The 14021-nt window shown below is 41.0% G+C and overlaps 1 long non-coding RNA gene across 1 annotated transcript in view; it reads right to left on the reverse strand.

Annotated features, from left to right (window-relative positions):
- The window catches only part of LOC118993875 (uncharacterized), a 126420-nt gene extending 117268 nt beyond the window's left edge, over positions 1-9152 (reverse strand). Inside the window, exon 1 of the long non-coding RNA XR_005067960.1 lies at positions 9079-9152. This is a non-coding gene — a long non-coding RNA (uncharacterized LOC118993875). The remainder of the gene's footprint in view (positions 1-9078) is intronic.
- Positions 9153-14021: the final 4869 nt, after the last annotated feature.

The following is a 14021-nucleotide window of genomic DNA, read 5'->3' on the forward strand; positions in this document are numbered from 1 at the left end:
CACTTTATTCAAAACCTCTACAACTTCCCATACATGCTCAGATTTTGTCCTTCACTATCCTTCCTTATATTCTAGAACAAACTTACACTTTAATTTAGGATTAAATCACTCTCCTTTTTTATTGAAAACCCAGTGGACATGAACAGTTGTATTTCCCTATCACTACGGCTCCTACTGTAGTCTCAAGCACCCATATTAATTATAACTTTTAACTAAAACAGTAGCTTCTCTTTTGTAGAGCAAACTAGAAGATAGAAAGTTGAGACAATGGATCACTTAAGGATCGTCATTCATAAATACTGATAACTCATGAATACTGATAACAAAACTTTCTCTAGCTACACACATCCTTTTACACCTTCAAAAAGTGACAAGACAAAGCATTTTTCAACACAAATATCCTAAAGATACAATTACTTTATAGTGTATGAAAATCAGATACAAAAGAATAGAAACCTGACATTATGCTTACTAATCAATGTTTCAGATTCAATAGTACTTATAAATTATCTGTGTTCATTAATGATCTGTTGATTAATAAAAATTTTAAAATATCAAGGTTTTAAGTTACCTACAAATCTTATAAATGATGTTCAAACTGACACATTACAAAAATTATTAGTGTTATTAAAGTCAGAATTATGAACATAACTTTGCATTTTTATAACCTTAAGCATTATGTATCTGTAATGTTAACATGTTCCTTTGATCAGTAAGCCAAAGTAAGTAGTCTGGGAAGTTTATATTAAACTAGCATTTTCATTAGAAATCACCAAATCATATATACATACATATATATATGAGAAGTCTGTCCAGAAAAAGTCCAAACGAGAACATTTTGCACAACATCAATGTAACCTGGCAGCCAAGGAGAGTGGACTGGAATGTGCATGTGTGAACAATGATGACTTCACTGTACTAGTCAGTTGAGGTGGTAGACACATTGAGTGAGCATGTGTACTGTGTGGCTGTCACATTCAAAATGACTGAGCAAGTAGAGCTACAAATCTGCATCAAATTTTGCATTAAGCTGGAACTTTACTCCGTGGAAACTATTTGGATGATTCAGAAGGCTGCAGCTATGGGTAACTGGTGATTGACAACTTCATCACGACAACATGCCTGCTCATGCATCACATCTTATGTAGTTTCTTTGTGAAACATCAAATCACCCAGGTGACTCAGCCTCCCTACAGTTTTGGTGCCCTGTGACTTCTGGCTTTTGGTGCCCTGTGACTTCTGGCTTTTCCCAAAACTAAAATTGCCTTTGAAAGGGAAGAGATTTCAGACCATCACTGAGATTCAGGAAAATACGATGGGCCAGCAGATGGCAATTGGAAGAATTGTATGAGGTTCTAAAGTGCCCATTTAGAAGGGGATTGAGGCATCATTGTCCTGTGTACATATTTCTTGTGTTTTGTACCTTCTTCAATAAATGTATTTTTCATATCACATGGCTGGATACCTTCTGGATAGACCTCGTATATGCTATATTACAGTGAACCCTGATAAACCAAAGAAAAGTATTAAACTAGTATAGTTTGTCCAAAGATTCACTCTACTTATGTGAACTTGGATTCTTAATATGTTCCTAAGCTAGCAGTTTCTGTAAGAAAGATTCTTTTTCCTCAAAAGCCTAGTGCATCTAAAGTAGTAAAAGATTTTTTTGTTTATTTTCTCCAACTTCTGGGGACATTGAATTTATGTAAGCAGTAATATTTATCTCTAAAAATCATTTAAAACAGAGCTCCTTTAATTCAATGACATTGTAATCTAACTTATTAATACTCCCCAGAAGTTGGAAAATATTTTACATTCACACACAAGTGGTAAAAGTTTTTCTGAATTACAAGCACCTAGCTTTTAGCCCAGTTGTACAACTTCACCTGCAGGTCAAAAATAAACCCAGAAATACCCTGATCAGGGTGGCTCATTTGGTTGGAGCATCAGTCCCTGTAGCAAAAGGTCACGAGTCTGATTCCCAGTCAGGGCGTGCGCCTGGGTATCGGTGCTCTTTCCCAGTCCGGACTCATACTGGAGGCAGCTGGAGAGTGGGTGTTTCTTTCCCTCTCTATCTCCCCTCTCTCTCTCCCTCTCTCTCTCCCTCCCTCTCTATCTGAAATGTTTCTTTTCCTCTCTATCTCCCTCCCTCCCCCTCTCTCTGAAATCAACAAACATGTCCTTGGGTGAGGATTTAAAAAAAAACAACAGAAACACAAAAACTCGTTGTGTTAGTCTAAGTCTCAAGAGCTAGAGTCCTTCTTAATGGTCACACACACACAAAAACTGATTGACTTGAGCTCACAAGTAGGAAAACAGAAAAAAATTCACAAATTCAATTGTCATCTCTCACTCCATCATCCATTTGATGGAAATCATCAGGAGTCATATCATAAGACCAAACATTCAACCATTGCTACCACACAGGAACCAGAAAAAGCAAAAACACAGAAATCGATAACGAGAAAGAAAAAAAATCGAAACAAACAGAGCATGATGAGCAAAGTTAAATTTCTATTGCTACTTGGGATTTACTCCAAGGGGCAAGAAAAGACATGCTTGAGCAAAAGCAGCCCCGAGGCGACTTCTCCAGAAAAGCATCTCTTCAGGCGAGTGCTCTTAGACACGGCAATGGGTGATCTCCAAATCTGATACAGGAATCACGTCCTAAAATGTAAAACCATGATTCTCACACAGTACAGTATGAGTACTTTTATCAGTGATTTTTAATTCACTAATTTAAATTATTAAAACTTTACAGCAAAATGTTTTTTAAAAGAGAGAGTGAGATTCAAAGGGGATTCTAAATAAAGGAATGTTAGGATAAAATTGCTAGGTTAGATAGAAGACCGCTTAATATCTTACAGAGCCGCAAACTCTATCCTGTGGGGTTATCTGTTCCACCAAATAGAAATGATCTCATTTCCAGGAGACAAATATCTGCACGTTCACCTCAGCCACTGCAGACTCGTGAAACAGCTTAGTCATTGGAAGTCAAGCCCAGCCCTGCACAAGAAAAGCATTCAACACTCTCCTCTATCTCTTCCAAATATTGGATCTTTTTTTAACAGACCTCAAAAATTTTTACCACTCCTCGATATATCTTTTGTCATGCATCCTGCTGAAATCTGATGAGCCCTTTCACTATGAATATTTAGATCTTTTTTTCAAATCATGGACACTTTTTGCTACTATTTAATTATTGACTAGTTCCTCTTCCTCCTTCTGGAAATCTTACAATGAATATAGTGGATCTTACAGAGTCAACCACATCTTTTCCCTAGCAATTTCCATCTCCTTCAAATAAACAACTGGATTCATTAGTTGGAAAATTATAGTACTTGAATCTTCTTAAATGCACTGGTTGTTGTCGTTGCTATTGTTGTTGTTGTTATCATTTTGCTTAAGTTATCGTCTGCCTCCTTCTACAACTCTATTTGGCCAAGCATGAGTTCTGTTTGCACTGGCGACTCCCCTTTCTGCTGCTGGGTGCTTTCAGATAAGCTGTTATTTTATCGTGTGTTTGTTCCTTTTGTTGTTAATTCCTCAGAGTTCATATCTGACACTCCCCCAGCCTCCTGCCTAGAAAGACTCAGCCTACTTGTTCAGCTGATTTTTGGCGTATCGCAGCCTGGAATATCTGACATATGTTTACAAAGCCAGACTCCCTTTCTACACTCTGGGCAGTGTGGTGGTCTGCACACACCTCTGCAGACCAAGCTTTTCCCAAAAGCCTCTGCTCCATCCCAGGGTCTCTCTAGTACTGCTTCCCAAGTTCATACCCAGTCCACAAAGAAGAAAAGCCCACCCCCTCTTCTCATCAGGAATCCCACAGCCCGAGGGCTCACTTGGATACAGCTACCCATCTGCTTCACCAACTGCATGGCTCAGTGGAGGCAAAGAGGCTGGGATTAGGAGTGTGAGCAACGGGAGCACAGTTCCACTCACCATCCTTCAGAATTCTTCCCCAGACATTTATTATTTCACTTGGTTACCAGCAGACCCCCTGAAGCTGCTGGTTCTGACAGCCCGTGACGTTGTGTGAAGTGCATTAACAGGGAGAAAGGTATGAGGATGGATGTTGTTGAGTTAAGCAATTAGTATGTGAAAATTAAATTGTGTTTGACTAAGGAGGCGAGCATGTCTTCACCTAGTTTGAAATAAGCAAAGTGGTCATGGTGAGACTCCCCACATGGCCAAATCTCACGGTAGCATTCGGACTGAGTTACTTCTCTACCAGTTGTGTATCATTCAAAGGACTGGTATATCTGGGTTCTTTACTTACTTCATTGAATTCCTATACTTCAGAGGATAGGATACTTAAAAAATGGGTCATGTCCAAAGCCGTATGGAGGTGGTACAGAGCTGTTGGTGAAATGAGGGAAAAGCTAGAACTCTGGCTGCCACAGAATAGAAAGGTTGTCTTAGATTTCTTCCCTTGAATTGCTTTTGTCCTTGTCTCACGCTGCACCTGCTGTAGTTAGATGGACCTGAGGCTCCCTGGCAATGGGGAGGCCCCATCCTGGGACAGCCCAAGTGTGAGACCAGCACTTGTTTAGGCCTTGGAACAAACCACCTCCTCTCTGACTCCAGTACAGTGTTGTCTTTTCTTTCCTCTTTTCAGCACCAGCATGGGGAGGCCCAGACAGCTGATCAGTGTGGGAGCTTAGGGGACAAACACCAGTGAGACTCTTGGCTGTGTGGCAGTGGTTGCTGTGGTTTTCAGTGTGTTTGCTAAGGTGCATCTCAGACACACTGGCGTTCTGACTGCTGTAGGTTAAAAACATTTTTTGTGACATATTATGGTATAGGTCAGCTCCCCAGAAAACTAAATTTAAGTTTGAAATTAAACCTCCAGCTATTCATAGCCCATCTGTACCTGAACTTAGGACTGTTACACATCACCTTTGCAATCTGACGCAGAGCTGAGAGGCTGATCACTAATGATACACCATTGAAGACAATGGGCTTAGCTTTGTAATAGTGGAGAGTAACACAGCCTTCAGGATTACAGAAGGCAGCTCCAACGGCCCTAAGAAGATTTTATGGCTTTGTAAAGAAGAGACAAACTTGAAGTGTTGTCCAGATGATTAGAACCTTGAAGTGGGTTCAGAGATCTTCCTGCCTTTCTCCCACTTAATGTCAATAATTATTCACCAATGCAATTAAAAAGTAAATCTGCCTGAATATTTTAACAGTGGCTTAGATCTGCTTTTTTCTTTTATGAATGGAAAACATTGCTTGTGCTTTACTTTGATTAACTTGTAGCTTTATTGTTGCTTTACTTTCTATCAAAACACAAAACACAGGGAAGACTATAAAAGTTATCCATGGTTTTAGTAACTAGAGGTTACCTCTGTTAGCATTTTACTAAATTCATTTTTAGTCTTATCTGTACATAACAGCTAATGAGTTAAGTCACATTTATATACTCATTGTAGTCAATAATTTAGGCAATACAGAGCTAGTTTTTAAGTAACATAATCAAGATTTTTCTAAATTATATTTCAATTTCTATTTTTTCTCATTATAAAAATCCAACAGTTATATAATGATCAGTTTAATATTCTTCTGCTTCCCAGTCCTTGCCAGTACATCCCAAGAATTCATCCTGTCTTTTCATTTTTATTCTTGTATTTCATTATATTTGGGTATCAATTTAAAATAATTAATGGGGCTTAACTCTATACCATGAGCAGACATTTTGTTTTGTCCAAACGCTCACGGAGACATCTGGTCTAGAGTTGTATAAACCCTGCTCTTCTCCAGGATTCCAACCAGCACCTATCTACCTGGCCCCATGTGTCGTTCCCAGCTAAGCTACGGACACAACAATGGTTATTATCGGCAATATAGCCACAACATAATTATTGGACCAATAATACTCGATAGTATTTTTTGTGTTACTCCTATAAACCAAACATAGTAATAAACATTATGAGCTTTTGGAACACAGGAACATTTTCTAAGTGTGCACATTTTGGACAGGACCAGATATCAAGGACCTTTTAGCATGGACCAAATGTCCCCATTGATATTTGCACAGAAGCTAATGTCCTGCAAGTCCATATGAGCAGACATTTCAAGTTCCTTGTGGCATGGACCAAATGTCCTTGTGGATATTTCAGACAGAACCAAAAGTCTTGCAAGGCTCTCCACATATATATATCTGGCTGGCACCAATGCCTCATCATGGTCCTATAGGACAATCCAATTTGTTTTAGACTTACAAGTAACCTGTTTATTTTTCCTGCTTGAAAACTTTAAATTGTTTTTGTACTGGAAGTTCACATTTTCACAAGCATATGCCTAAAACTCCTCATTTTATTCATTTTGCCTAAAATATCTTCTTCATTTTAGTCTTAGGTATTTTTTTCAGACCCAGAAACTTTTCTTTATATATCTTTGATAATACACTAAATTATAGCTTCTACTCTATTCATACAGCCTCCTTCTCAAAGATACCAATTATTCATAGCTTCATTTTCTATCCCATAGATGTATCATTTTCTTTCTTACATTTTTTCTGCATTATATAGAAGATGCTGTGTTAACTATTCCCAATGTGGATTTTAATTCTTCAATAGAGTTTTAATTTCTACAACATTTTTCCCTCCATCGGCAGTTCTCTTTCAGTCATTGTCAACCCCCCTTCAAGTACTCTTTCCCAGAGCTCCTTTTTGTCTTTTAATAACTCAAAGCAGGTGCATTCTGAATCTTTGTCTTTTACTATGATGATCTTCATATGCATTTTGAAAATAGTACTGTGTAGCAGTGAGTTCCCCTTTTTGCTGTTGTTGTTTTACCCCTTAATTATACATCATTGACTGAGGAAAAATTTCTACTGGGCTGGGTGAGGGCCAAGCCACAGAGACCGTGTTGCCTTTGTTCCCACCGTGTTGCCAGCTCTGACCGCATCTCGCTCACAGGCCTCGTCCTGAATGTAGATGAGCACAGCTCCTCCAGCTATTTATCTGGGAGGCTCAGTTTCATCAGGAATATGGTGGATGAAGGAAAAGCATTTCCTAAATTAAATACAGAGAGAGTATATTGTATTCCTAACTGTGTTTCTTATTTATGCACAGGAGCATGGCTACAAAGCAGAAAGGTCTGAATAGAGATGCTAACACACTGATGAGCTGTTTACTTTCTCATGTCATCAATTATCATGACCAGTAAATCAATCATGGTAATTGGCTTCCTACAGCACTGTGTAGGGTGCACTTCCTCATACACTGGTACACTGCCTTTCACCATTACTCTTTAATTATCATTGTGTGGCCAGTTCCCAGCACCCAGTGAACTGGCAGTGGTTCAAAACTCAACTAGAATCAAATCTTTCTGTACCCATTTTTATTATGATGAATTTATTCACTTAACTAAGCTCATTGCCATTTATTAATGCTCATTCTAAGAACCATTCTAGACGTGTGGTAATTATACTGCACTCCTCGCTTTCACGATAATATGTGAATAATTATTATTGGAGCTGGCGTTTACAAAGCGCTGCACAGAGGTGCAGAAGGGGACTCGGTCCTCCCACCTTGGAGGACCGAGTGAGGTGAAGTGAGGTTTCACAGAGGGCTTGGCATCTGAGTTCATCTGTGAGAGCAAGTCGATTCTCTATAAATAAAAATAGCATGGGACAGTCTATGAATAGCCAAAAAAAAAGGCAAGTAGCACAATTTGACTAAGGGGTTGGGTACTTAAAGAGAAAAAGAGATGTCATTTGGCAAGTGTAGATTTACCATAAGTCAGGGAAAACTTTGCCTGCTAAAAAATTTTCTTTTGCTGTCTCTCCAAAAATAAAACACTGATTTCTTGCTTACTTTAAAAATTCGGACTGAATATTTCCCAATTTTTCTACCTGAAACAATTCTTTATTTTCAAACAAAAAAAAGAGATATTTTCAAAATCTACAGCGTCCACGTCCTATAGTATCAATTGGATGATTGTTGAAATAAATTGAAATCCTTTTCACTGTCATTACATGTTAGACAGCACCACCTACTGGTAAACCGTTGTTTTACAGCCACTTCTATGATTTGGGGTGGGAAGCGAAGACAAAGGGCAAAGAAAGGAGGTAAGGGGAGTTCTCCCTGCTGGGAGACTGCCCAGGAATGTAGGAAGGGCAGTAATGGATTCAGTTAAAGGGAAAACTGCAGGTGATTGGGAAGGGCCCCAAATTCCTCGAATTACTAAGTTTCAACACATCAGTAAGTTTCAGCCAGCATTGGGGACCCTCCGTGTTCCCTGATGACAAGCCAAAGTATTTTTAACTAAGGCTATTATGAGAGTGAAAAACACACACCCATCTAATATTAGGTTCTTGCTGGTCCCTGTTACTAATGCTTACACACCAATGAGAGAAATCCCAAATGTGCCAATGTTTGTCTAACACCACACATAAGCAAAGAACATTTATAAGAACTGTCTAACGTGGTATAACTGTTGTCTCTCTGACACAAAGAGGTAACATGGCGAAGTGTCATAAATACCTTCAGTCCCCACCTAGGCTACTTTTCTGCCACTTCCCATTAACAGGGTACACCCGCCCACAGAAGCTGTGGCTCTGTGCTGGTGGACTGTCTCTTTTCATTGCATCCTGCAAATGGAGAGGAACGATCCAGGCTAGGGTAATCGCCACCAAGCACATGTAGGGACAAATCCATCCTATTAAAAAGAAAAAGAGGCCCTGGCTGGTGAGTCTCAGTGGGTTGGAGCACCATCCCCTAACCAGAGGGTTTAGGTTCAATCCCCTGTCAGGGCACACAGGATCCCTGGTTTGGGAGGCAACCAATCCATGCTTCTCTCTCCCATCAATGTTTCTCCCTTTTCCTTCCCCTCTCTCTCTCTCTGAATACAAAGAGCAAAATGTCCCCGGGTGAGAAGAAGAGAAAAAAGGAAAGGAACAGGCAGGGCAGGGGAGGGGAACTGAAAAGAGTTTCTGTCACATTCACACAATGACTGTGAAAACATCCAAAGCACATATTCTCTTGCCCAACGTATATAACACTGGCCAACTCAGGATGAAAATATTCAGTTGTTTAAATGAACAGGAACTTAGTTCTTCCTCACGCTACGCCTGTGTTAGTATGAAGGTCTGTCATCACTCCAACCAGCTGGGACTCCGGGCTGCAATCCAGCAGTTCCTGAGCTGGGGGAGAAAGAGTAAGAGTTAACACCAAACACCCAGGTCATTTAGGTTCTCGGCTTGTCAACAGCAGAGCCTACCACTTACATCTCCAAGCACCACAAAAAAGAAAGAAAGAAAAACAAAGTAATTCTGTTTGCTTCCATGATTCTACTTGGGTAGATGTCATTGCAGCTTTTAGCTCAGGTTTTATCATTTTAGCTCACAGACTTTGAATTGCATTTCTACTAAGATACGAATTTGTGGACATAACTCACTTTTCTAAATGAAATTAATTTAATGCCATGTATTGAATACCTGTCATGTGCTGTTACAAGGAAAAGGCCGACAGACAAAAATATAAGTGTACTTCGTTTCCAACATCATGGTTCTTTTTTTCTTCTATATTTACATCCTGAGAAAATACTCATGGTTTACTCAAATTTCTTAGCATGATTATGCCAGATTTATATTATGTAATCGCTAAAATACTGTACACATCCAAAATCTTCAAGTCCCATTCTTGTCTATCCCGTAATCTCCTGAGAACTTCAGGAGCAGCAGAGGAAGAGAAGGAAGCTCAAATGCACAGGACTACCCTAAGCAGTGAACACGATCCAACAACGCAGATGGAAATATTATCTTTGGATCTGGAGGGCTTCGATGAGAGTAATCAAGGTATATGGGCCCCGACTCCCTTTTCCAGCCCCTGCCCCGAGGGCCGGAACAAGTACAGGGGAAAAGACCTGGCACTTTCCAAGGTGGCCGTGCGTGCTAATGCCGCCCCAGACAGGCTCTTTGGTAAGTTTTAAAGGGAAGGCAGGCAGGATAAGGGCTCCCAGGAAGATGCCCACCAGCCACCCCACTGCAGGGCTCCTTCCAGCTGGTCGGAAGCCTGCCTCCAGGGCAAGACATATTTCAAAGGGACTACTGGTTCACCCTCCGTCTCTCCTGCTCCGCCCACCCCTAACAGAATACTGTTCCCAGTGAGAAACACAAAAGGGTAGTGATGTCTTTTGTCCATGAGTTTGTTAATTTCCTCTCTCATGACCACCCCCCAGCTCAATTGCATTCTCCTCTAAAATCACAGCTTGACAACCTTCCTCCTAAAATTAGATGATAAACAGCTACATAAAGTCTGTGCTACGTGAAAATCTCTCATCTACAAGAACTTTCAACCTTTACTGGCCACTTCGCATGACTTTCTTTAAATACTATATACCATATGGTTTAACTCAACCTGAACTTCTCTTCTGATTAATGAATTTAGCCCATTCACATCTTACATGAAAGGAAATACGCATACCTTGTCCCTTTCATCTTACTTTAGGCTTGCTGTTCACTATTCTTTACTGTCCTGGATCCATCTGTCCATAGTGGCTTCCAGACACAGCACCATCCATAGAACATTCTGAGATGATGGAAATGCTCTATGTCTGTGCTACCCAATTCAGTAGCCCCCAGCCATAAACGGCTATTAAGCACTTGAAAATGCGGCTAGTGCAACTGGAGAACTGGAATTTTTCTTTCATTTTATCTTATTTAATTTAAATTAAAATGACCGTGTGTGGGCAGTGGCTACCACACTGGACAGCATAGCTTGAATGCCTTTGTCAGTGTGGGATACTGAGAAATAAGGATCCCCTACTTGAAAGGTCAAGGCCAAGAGCTTGAGGCTGGCACGGCTGCCTTCAGCCTGCTTTGCTAGTACCTCCAGAGCACGGAAGGATCCAGGTAGAAGATTTGCGCCTCACATGGGCTCTGAATGAACTCTCCAGGTGTCTGTGGTCTCTCTGCAGACTCCTGAAATCAGAAATGTCTCATCTCCAGGACCCTGAAGGTTTCACAACACCAGAAAGCCCTCTCAGGCCTCGAGAGATCTCCACCTGCTGTTTCACTACAGGTCATGAGAAGCCAGGCCCCTTCCTTACACATACGTGGCCTCCTGCTCGGGTCCTGGCCTTAGACTAGAACCGTGGCTCTCGAACTTCTGGAGGCAATGAGATCAGGCAGCTCTTAAGGAACCACACAGAGCAAGCAGGCTGCCCGCTCCTTTTAGGAGGATCCAGAGGCTTCCAGTGGCTGGAACCTGAAAAAGCCTCAAAAATCTGCCCTGTCACCCTAGACTTTGAAGAGAGAGTAGCCCGGTCCATTTCTGTCACTCAGTTCTTCCCTGCACTATGGGCTGGCAGTCTGGGGGCTCTTCCAAGTTGCCTCTTTCATTTGTGATAATGTTCCAAAAGGAAGTGGGAATGCGGGCTACCAAGCCTGCCTTTTCCAAGCATCGTCTTAAGCAAATTCTCTGAAGGGGTGCACCTCTGCCCTAAGTGCCTTCCAGCTGATTGACTAAGGCAGGGACACCCAACATGTGGCCCACAGGCTGCATGCAGCTCAGGATGGCTATGAAGGTGTCCCAAAACAAAACTGTAAATTTACTTAAAATGTTATGAGATTTTTTGGTGATTATTTGGCACGATGTACTTAAAGTGTGGCCCAAGACAATTTGTCTTCTTCCAGTGTGGCCCAGAGATGAGAAAAGTTTGGACACTAAGTGTAGACCATTTCAGCCTGGGTCCCAGAGGCCTCTTCACCCACAGTTGGATGGAACTTTCCTGAAACTTAGTTTTCCTTTTTAAAAAAAAAAAGATTTTATTTATTTTATTTTTAGAGAGGGGAAGGGAGGGAGGGAGAAAGAGGAGAGAAACATCGATGTGTGGTTGCCTCTGGAGCGCCCCCTACTGGACCTGGCCTGCAACCCAGGCATGTGAATCAGCGACCTTTTGGTTCACAGGCCGGTGCTCAGTTCATTGAGCCATAGCAGCCAGGACACTAGTCTTTCTTACACTCCGCTTAAGACAGGTGATTGTTGTCTGCCCTCTCCCTTCATTTTATCTTTGGGGAATATGTCCTGTTTATGACTAATACCTTAGAACTCCAAGGACACTGAAACTGTTCTGGTCCAATCCCTTAATCCTACAGGTCAGGAAAAAGCATCAGGAAGGGACAAATACCACTCTGTGAAGTACATGATTTTCTAACCACTATGCTATACATCTGAAACTAATACAGGATAACATCACATGTGAGCTATAATTTAAAACGTTTTAGATAAGAGTAAGAAAAGGAAGACAGGACAAATAAAAGGCATACGTGTTGTCACTCCTACACCTATGGCAGAGATCACTAAAGAAATATTAAAATATTTACTACTGAACCTGGACATAGCCTTAAAATCTGTCTCAGCAGAATGCTGCAGGCAATTGCATATTTAGTCACAAACATGATTGGCTTCACACATGAAGCCCCTTTGCTGACTCAGTGCTGAAACATGTCAAAGTCATTTGTGAAAAAACAAAACCCGAATTCTGAACCCAGGTCCCCTGTTTCTCGGGGCACAGACCTATCGCATGGGAATGTTGTGCATGTGTTAAAACATCACGTTTTAACATTTCCCAGAACGTATTCCATTTGGCTTTAAGTTTTCCCCAAACCAACTCGTTGTGCTTTTGCCTTTTGGTTTTTAATGAGTAATACACTTACAGGGCTTAAAACTCAAAGCAGTGCAAAGGCATGCCCTGAAACGCATGCTCCTACTGTGCCCCTCTCCTCCCCATCCCCCCACTTCTTTAGCTTCTTGCTTATCCTTCTTTGTGTAAATACAAGCAAATTAAACAGTTACTTTCATCTTCTGCCTTGGTTATACACAAAAGGTAGCCCATATTATAGATAGTTTTAGAATACTGCTTAATTTTTTTAAGCTTAATATATTCTGGAAATGAAGAATTTTTAAGCAGGTACATAATCATGTTGCCCTTTGACAGTCAGGTCACTCAAACAAGACCAGTTCTGCAAGGTGTGTCTTCTTAAACCCCACCTTTGTCCTCTGTGAGGCTGACTGATACCAGATTTGGGGCGGCCATGTTTTGATGTCTCACGACACTGTGAGGAGCGTGCTGGTTTTTAATTCACGTTGGTGCCTATAAGCACTTGACTGTCTCCATCAACTATTTCTCCAGAGCTTTCCCATTGAATGGATGTCACCTGGCTGATATTTGCTTAGGGACTCCAACCTGTTGAATTATTGGACATGGGGGTGATTAATTTTGAGAATAAAAGTCATTAAGTGGATAAGTGTATAAAGCTTAACGACATATTTTACTTTTTATACTTGTTTGAGGTACAAGTATATGGAAATTCCATGTGTGGGGACAAGTGGACATGGCCATCCTAACACTGCTGCAAGGACTGTTCTGATGATGGGACTTTGACTGAAGTACCCTGACAGATGGTTAAGAAACCCTGGCCATTATATGGTAAGTGGCCCTATGTGCTTAAGGTTAAAGACCATGATTCATGATCTCCCTCAGAATGTCGGTAAGGCTTTCTCTCACCCAGCAAATATGGCCAACACTTATTTTAAAGTAAACTTTATTTAAAAACCACCCCTTTTTAAGAAACATTACTAAAAAGCACACCTAAAATATCAATCGTAGTGGCATTAATAAGCATTCGGTATTTGGGAGTTGCCAAGAGTAGAGGCTTCATAATTAATTTTAAGGACAGAGCCCTGGTTATTAGAAAACATACATCTGCTCCTAAAACTGGTATCGCTTACACCATCAGAAAGCCTGAGGCTGCCTCTGGTCAGGCCCTTAGCGGAGCTCCTTTAGGTCTGCGGCGGCCTCAGAATCGGCCCACTGGACTGAGTTCTGATTGAATGGACTCCAAAGTGCTCGTTCATACCCTGCTGTCGATCGCTTTGGCCATGCAGCATCCGTGCACTTTCTGATCTTTATGCCCTAAAGAAGGTACAAATCACTTTTGCACTTTTCAGTTTCTTTCAATTGTAATAAAGAAGGACTGCTCCTAGAAAGCCAGCATCCCTATG

This window comes from Sturnira hondurensis, unplaced genomic scaffold, assembly GCF_014824575.4.
Source record: "Sturnira hondurensis isolate 20B ecotype Veracruz unplaced genomic scaffold, ASM1482457v3 Scaffold0008948, whole genome shotgun sequence".
NCBI lineage: Eukaryota > Metazoa > Chordata > Mammalia > Chiroptera > Phyllostomidae > Sturnira > Sturnira hondurensis.